Consider the following 8230-nt stretch of genomic DNA (forward strand, 5'->3'; position numbering starts at 1 on the left):
TCTCCCTACACTTACCCCAAACTCACTCTTCAGATCAACAGAATAAACAATCCTTGGTTAGTAGAACTAGTTCTTCTACCTCTCCTTGTCTACAGTCATCAAAGTTCACATGCCTGAACTTCTCCTTATCACCTTCCAACAGGTTCATGTTTCATTCCTACCTTCTCTCCACTTACTGAAATGCTATTCATCCTTCAAGAATGAAATTAAGTTCCAATTCATCTATGACATGCACTCCAGCCTTTAAGAAACTTTTTTTCCTAACTCCCATAGAACAGATACTATAGAAACAATCTGCTGCATAAGTCTTGTTTTCTATGAGGGAAAAGTGCACCGAACCTGATTCTCACCCTCCATTCAACAGCAGTGTAGAAAACAGGCTGAAACGGGGGCAGGTTTAAAGGCAGAGAGGTTGGGGCCAATTTAAGGAGATGGCGGTGAAGAATTCTATCCTCTATGACTGAATGAAAAGAGAGAAGAGGATCAAGGATTTCTGAGAGTCTATCCTAAGGAAAGACTCTCAAGCCTGGTGACACACATACATGGGCTGTTCTTACAGATTTACAACTTAAAGTATTAAGTATTAGTTCTTCTCTATCTATATATTTTATAATTAAAAAAACTGGAAATAGTCCATAGCAAATTATAGTGTATTCACTGAATGAATATAAGGGAATTTTAATATGGGGGGATACGATCTTATATGTACAAAGCCCTAAAGATTTACCAAAAAACTGTTAGAATAAATGAACAGAAAAAAGCAAGATACCAAGTCAACACATAAAAATCAGTCACATTTCTATACACAAATAATGAACAACTGAAAAAGAAATTACAATATATTTCCATTTATAAAAGCATCAAAAAGAATAAAATACTTAGAATTAACCAAGAAGGTAAACTTACACAATGAAAACTACAGAATATTGCTGAAAGAAATTAAAGACAACAAATAAATGGTAACACACTTCATTTTCATGGACTGGAAGACTTAATATTGTTAGTCAATACCAACCAAAGCCATCTACAAATTCAATGCAATCCCTATCAAAATTTCAAAGACATTTTTTGCAGAAACAGAAAAACTCAACACTGAAATTTATATGTAATCTCAAGGGACCCTAAATAATCAAAACAATTTTGAAAAAGAAAAAAACTGGAGGACTCATATCTCGTGATTCCAAAACTTAGTAGAAGCCACAGTGTGGTACTCAAAACAATATGGTATTGGCATAAAAACATATATATAGACAGATGGAATAAAATAGAGAGCCCAGAATAAACTCTTGCATATATGGTCAAATGATTTCTGACTCGGGTGCCAAGACCATTCAGTTGGGGGAAAAAGGCTTTTCAACAAATATTGCTAGGAAAACTGGACATTTATATGCAAAAAAAAAAAAAAAAAAATTGAAAGTTGGACCCTTTACTAATGCCTAAATTAACAAAAATTAACTTGAAATGAATCAAAGACCTAAATACAAAGCTTGATTTAAAATGGATAAAAGAATTTGAATTGACATTTCTGCAAAGATATACAAATGGCCAATAAGCACATGAAAAGATACTCAACATCACTAATATCAAGGAAGTGCAAATCAAAAACACAGAGATTATCATCTAATACCATTAGGATGGCTACTATCAAAAATAAATAAACAGAAAAAAAATCCACCAGAAAAGTGTTGGCAAGAATGTGAAGAAATTGGAAACCTTGTGCACTGCTGCTGGGAAAACAAAATGGTGTGGCTGCTATGGAAAACAGAGAGGAGGTTCTTCAAAAAATTAAAAACAGAATTACTGTATGATCCAGCAATCCCACTTCTAAGTAAATAGCCCATAAAACTGAAAGCAGGGACTCAAACAAGTATCTATGTACCCATGTTCCTAGGAGCATTATTCACAAGAGCCAAAAGCTGGAAACAACTTAAGTGTTCATTAACAGATGAATAGATAAATAAAATGTGGTATATACAGACATACAGATGGCTCCTTCATACAGATGGCTCCTTCATGGATCACAGCCTTGTCATGACAAAGGGGAAAGGTCAATCTTCATTCCAATCCCAAAGAAAGGCAATGCCAAAGAATGTTCAAACTACCTCACAACTGTGCTCATTTCACATGCTAGCAAGGTAATGCTCAAAATCCTTCAGGCTAGGCTTCAACAATATGTGAACTGAGAACTTCCAGATGTACAAGCTGGATTTGGAAAAGGCAGAGGAACCAGAGATCAAATTGCCAACATTCCATTGGATCATGGAGAAAGCAAGGGAGTTCCAGAAAAACATTTACTTCTGCTTCATCAACTAAACGAAAGTCTTTGTGTGGCTCACAACAAACTGGAAAATTCTTGAAGAGACAGGAGTACCAGACCACCCTACCTGTCTCCTGAGAAACCTGTGTGCAGGTCAAGAAGTAAAAGTTAGGACTGGACATGGAACAATGGGTGGGTTCAAAATTAGGAAACTAAGTACAACAAGGCTGTATTTTGTCACCCTGCTTATTTAACTTATAGGCCAAGTACATCATGTGAAATGCCAGGCTGGATAAATCACAAGCAGGAATAATCAAGATTATTAGAAGAAATATCAACAACCTCAGATATGCAGATGACACCACTCTACTGGTATGGAACTAATGAAGAGGAACTGAAGAGCCTCTAGATAAGGGTAAAAAAGAAGAGTGAAAAAGCTGGCTTGAAACTCAACATTCAAAAAACTAAGAATCCAGTCCCGTCACTTCCTTGCAAACAGAAGGGGTAAAGAGTGGAAGCAGTGACAGACTTTATTTTCTTGGGTTCCAAAATCACTGCGGATGGCAACTGCAGCCATGAAATGAAAAGACGCCTGCTCCTTGGAAGGAAAGCTCTGACAAACCTAGACAGCATGTTAAAAAGCAGAGACATCACTTTGCCGACAAAGGTCCATATAGTTAAAGCTATCGTTTTTCCAGCAGTCATGTATGGATGTGAGAGTTCGATCATAAAGAAGGCTGAGTGCCAAAGAACTGATACTTTTGAACTGTGGTGCTAGAGAAGACTCTTTAAAAAGTCCCTTGGACGCTAAGGAAATCAAACCAGTCAATCCTAAAGGAAATCAATCCTGAATATTCACTGGAAGAACTGATGCTGAAGCTCCAATACTTTGGCCGCCTAATGGGAAGAGCCAACTCATTAGAAAAGACCCAGATGCTGGGAAAGACTGAAGGAGAAAGGAGAAGGGGGTGGCAGAAGATGAGATAATCAGATAGTATCAAGGACTCAACTGACAAGAATTTCAGCAAACTCTAGGAGATAGTCAGGGGGCTTCCCAGGTGGCACAGTGGTAAAGAATCCACCTACCAATACAGGAGACGCAAGAGAGAGGGTTTGATCCCTGGGTCAGAAAGATTCCCTAGAGTAGGAAATGGCAACCTACTGCAGTATTCTTGCTGGGATAATCCCATGGACACAGGAGCCTGTCAGGCTACAGTTCGTGGGGTCTCAGAGTCAGACACGACTGAGCAACTGAACAATAAGAAAAAATATACAGATACTGGAATATTATCTAGCCTTAAAAAGGAATGAAATCCAGACATAAGCTACAACATGGACGAACCTTCAGGACATTATGTGAAGTAAAATAAACCTGTCACAAAAAGACAAATACTGTTTGATTCCACTTATATGAGGTATTTAGAGTAGTCAATAACACAGAGACAGAAAGCTGAATGGCCATAGGCTGGGGGTAAGGGGGAAATGAGAAGTTATTGTTTAGTGGGTACAGTTTCAGTTTTAAAAGATGAAAAGAGCTGTGGAGATCGATGGTGGTAATGGCTGCACAATGGTATGAATGTATTTAACACCAGTGAGAAATGGTTATGGTGGTAAATTTTATGTTATGTGTATTTTACTACAATTTTAAAAATGTATATGTAAAAGTTAAATGGTCAAGTATGGTTTTTCCATTATTAACTATGTTCTTCCTGATGGAGTACAGATAATAAACTCATTTATTCTGGGGGAGGACACATTAGGGGGACAATTCTGTAAGCTCTCCATCAGGCTACATATATTTAGAATCTAGAGAGCTCCTGATAATCAGAAAATCAATCAGAAAGTGACAAGCACAAATAAAAAGATGCACAGAGGACAGGAACAGAAATTCACAAATGGCCAATAAAAGTGAAAAATGTTCAAACATACTAATATAAAGGAATGAAACAAAACACCATTTTCAACTATCAAATTTAGTTTGGGGAGAGATGAAAATAAGGTATGTTGAACAAGGGACACTTGCTCCTAATTCACACTCATTGTCTTCTCTTCCTCACTCCCATTCAATTACTTCCATATGTTTCCACCTCCAACTTCCAGTCTGGTTAGTAATGCCAATGACCAAACTAATAACCTCTGTGTTGCCAAATCCAAGTGAGCACCTCATTAAACATCTCAGAAGCACTGAGGAGCCAAGACTCCGTGGACCAGAAACCTATTTCTCATGGCTCCCATGATACTAGTTTCCTGCTTTTTCTCCTACCTCACTGGCTGTTCTTCCGTTCTGCGCTCAATCTTCTTCCTCTATAAGATCTTCAAGCATTAGAATGCCTGAGTCTCACTCTATTATTCACTTTTCTATATAGTTTTTACCTAAGTGCTCTCAGTTCAGTTGCTCAGTCGTATCTGACTCTTTGCGACCCGATGGACTGCAGCACGCCAGGCCTCCCTGTCCTTCACCAACTCTCGGAGTTTACTCAAACTCATGTCCAGCGAGTCGGTGATGCCATTCAACCGTCTCATCCTGTTGTCCCCTTCTCCTCCCGCCTTCAATCTTTCCCACCATCAGGGTCTTTTCAAATGAGTCAGTTCTTCGCATCAGGTGGCCAAAGTAATGGAGTTTCGGCTTCAACATCAATCCTTCAATGAACACTCAGGACTGATCTCCTTTAGGATGGACTGGATGGATCTCCTTGCAGTCCAAGGGACTCTCAAGAGTCTTCTCCAACACCACAGTTCAAAAGCATCAGTTCTTCAGCACTCAGCTTTCTTGACAGTCCAACTCTCACAGAACTGCTGGAAAAACCATAGCCTTGACAGACGGACTTTGTTGGCAAAGTAGTCTCTGCTTTTTAATATGCTGTCTAGGTTGGTCATAATTTCCTTCCAAGGAGTAAGCGTCTTTTAATTTCATGGCTGCAATCACCATCTGCAGGGATTCTGGAGCCCCAAAAAATAAAGTCTGCCACTGTTTCCCCATCTATTTGCCATGAAGTGCTCTCAGGTGGTCTCATAACTTTGAATATCATCTATATACTGAGTACTCTCAAATTTTTATCTCCAACTCTAGGCTCTGTTCTGGAAGCTCCAAACCTGTACATCCAACTGCCTCAATATACTGACTTCATATCTAAAATACATTTCAAATGTAATACACCCAAAACAGAACTCATGATTTCTTCCATCTCAAACTGCTCTCTTCCATTCTTCTCAGTGAACGCTGCCATCTACTCAAAGTTGCTCAAAACAAGTATCAAAAAGCAGAGTTCTCCCTTTCCCCCACCAATTCATTTCCAAGTCTTGTTCATTCTACCTCCAAAATAACTGTTAATCTTTCTACTCTCCTCCATCTCCAAACCATGGACCTAGTCCAAAGTACTGTAAACTACCCAACCTTCCAGCTTCCTCTCTTGCTCTCTTCCTCTGCACAGCAGTCAGATTATGCTTTCCTTCTTAAAACCTTCAAAGAATTCTCATAAAAGTGAAATTCCTAAGAACAGCTTCACCTGCTCCTATCTTTCAAAGAACATCCACAACCGAAAATATACTCAATGATAATAGCTCTACACAATAAAACTATGGTACCTTTCCTCATTTTTCTTTCCCGTATTTTTAAAATTTTTCTATGAATGCCTGCTCCTTGCTCATTAAGAAAGTAAATTATATTGCTGAACAGTACATAACATTACATTGCATTTTAACATGTAAACGAAAAAAGGGAATGCAAAATGGTAGTTAAAACTCAGTAACAGTTACAAGCTTAGAAGAAAATACAAGCAAACATCAAAATTCTAAGAATGAGAAGTCAGGGTTGTAGATTTACTGGTAGTATTTTCTTCCACTTTTTTTTAACATAATTACACTCATTAAAAAAAAAGGTTATGAGATAAACCTGTCTTCTGCAATCTGGCCACAACCCACCAAACCAGCCTTTCTTTTCCCAAGTACTCATTTTCCCAAGCTTTTCACTCCAACCCGGCACTGTCTCACAGCTCTGATGCTTTAACGCGGGCACCATCCCTGGAATATCCTCCACCTTTCTAAATCCTACTCATCCTTCACGGCGGAGACGAACGATAGGGAAGGCGACAGGTTGAAGGGAGATTCCAGGATTCTTGCTGATAAATTCACAACTTGCCGGTGCTGGGACCAAATTTTGTCTCCAATCCCACTGCAGGCCACCAGGTTTAACATCCTAAAAGCTCCCGCCACTGGGGCCCAGGGAACCCATATCCTCTCAGAAAGCGCGGTGCCCCTTAGAAAGAACACCCCTCACACCCAAATTCCGGGTTCCCGCTGCGGAGACTCCCCAGCCACACACACTCACCCTGGACCCAGTTTCCTCCTCCGGGGCCTCTCGGCTCCACAGTCACTCGTCCCCTCCCTCCCCTCAGCCAGGGGGCCGGCGCCTCAGGCGGGGTGGGGGAGGGGCGCGCACGTGCCCGCGCCGCCCCCGCCCAGACAATGCCCGGGAGAGCGGAGCGCGCGCCCGGCGGTCCCATCTCGCTCCCGCCAACACTTACCCTCTTTCTGGGTCTCCGGCTGAAGCGCAGACACCGCCGGGTGCCGCGAGAGGGCACGGGGGAGGGGAGGAAGCGGGCCGAGCCCCGCAGAGCCGCCCCACCACGAGGCCCCAGCGACCCCGGAGCCCGCGGAAGCACACGGCACGGCGGAGCCCGCCCGGCCCGTTTGGCCCGGACGTCAGCACCAGGGACGGGGCGGGGCGCGCGCCGCGGCGGCGGCGGCGACGCGCGAGGTTCCGGGGGCGGAGCTCGAGAGGTTGTGGGCGGGGGGACAGAGCTCGCAAGGTTGTGGGCGGAGCCGGGGCCGGGGCCGGGCCGGGGCTGAGACTGTGCCAGACTCTCACCGTGACCTGCACTGCCCTGCTTCCTGGGGAGAATGGGCGTCTATTCTGGTGAAGGCACCATCATATATAGTTTTCTCCTTAGAGGAAGGTAACAAGTTGCAGCCCCAAGAAAATATTCTGCCGGCATTTATGAAGCTTCCACAGCAAAGAAAACAGTAGCTATGATTTTTGTGTGTTTGATCATATACCAAGCTTTATACTAGGTGTTAGGGATACAAATAACTATAGTTATTACTAACCTGTTTTACAGATGCAGGAACTAAGGCTCAGAAAGGTTGGATCTTATCTAGGTCATGCAACTAGTGAGTAACAGTCCATCAGGTACTGTTTTCCACCTAAATATCTCTTGAGCTCAGCCTTCCTTTTCCTTCTCCCTGTGCCCCGGTACAGCAAATCCCACATCTATCTGCCCAAGTCTGCTATAGCCTCACATCTGGTCTCCAGGGATCTATTTCTGTCCCCCTTCAATCTGTTTTCTTCACTAGGTAAAGATTTACCATTGAAATGACCAAGGTTTAAAGGGTAAAATTTTACCCTTTACATTTTTTTTTTCACTTTACATACATGTTATCAATTTTTTGAATGTGTTTGATGTTTAGTAAAAACGTTTTAAAGGATTTACTCCTATATTGTCAATAGCAAGCCCGGTGCATTGCACATAGTATGCAGTCAAAATGTATTTGTTGAATAAATGAATAGTGGGGCCAGAAACTTACTCCAAAGCCCTGCATGATAAGGGAATACAGGGATTTATAAAATGTCATTGTTGGCCTCCTGATCTTAATGTCTCTTTAGGGTAATGGCAGATTAAAAATATTTGTTCAAGACTTCTCTTGTGGTCCAGTGGCTAAGACTCCAGACTCCCAATGCTGGGGGCCTGGGTTCCATCCCTGGTCAGGGAGCTAGATCCCACCTGCTACAACTAAGAGTTTGTGTACCACAACTAAGACCTGGTGCAGCCAAATAAATAAATATCTTTTAAAAGAAAGCAATATTTGTTTAGCAATTTTTGTGTGTGTTTCTATTCTATGTCCTGGCACTATGTGCCTAGCACTATGTTAGATACTGTGGATCAGAAATGAACAAAACAGTTTCTGCCCTTGTGA

The 8230-nt window shown here is 41.7% G+C and overlaps 1 protein-coding gene across 9 annotated transcripts in view; it reads right to left on the bottom strand.

Annotated features, from left to right (window-relative positions):
* The window catches only part of YEATS2 (YEATS domain containing 2), a 117308-nt gene extending 110277 nt beyond the window's left edge, over window positions 1-7031 (bottom strand). For 8 of the 9 annotated variants that reach the window (XR_011250181.1, XM_069558866.1, XM_069558832.1 and 5 more), the window contains exon 1: window positions 6781-7031. The gene's annotated coding sequence lies outside the window, so the exon portion shown is untranslated. Of the gene's footprint in view, window positions 1-6584; window positions 6650-6780 lie in introns of those variants that run through there. The other variant, XM_069558840.1, reaches the window with a different exon arrangement.
* Between the last annotated feature and the right edge of the window lie 1199 nt (window positions 7032-8230).

The sequence above is a fragment of the Ovis canadensis genome, chromosome 1 (genome assembly GCF_042477335.2).
Source record: "Ovis canadensis isolate MfBH-ARS-UI-01 breed Bighorn chromosome 1, ARS-UI_OviCan_v2, whole genome shotgun sequence".
NCBI classification, from domain to species: domain Eukaryota; kingdom Metazoa; phylum Chordata; class Mammalia; order Artiodactyla; family Bovidae; genus Ovis; species Ovis canadensis.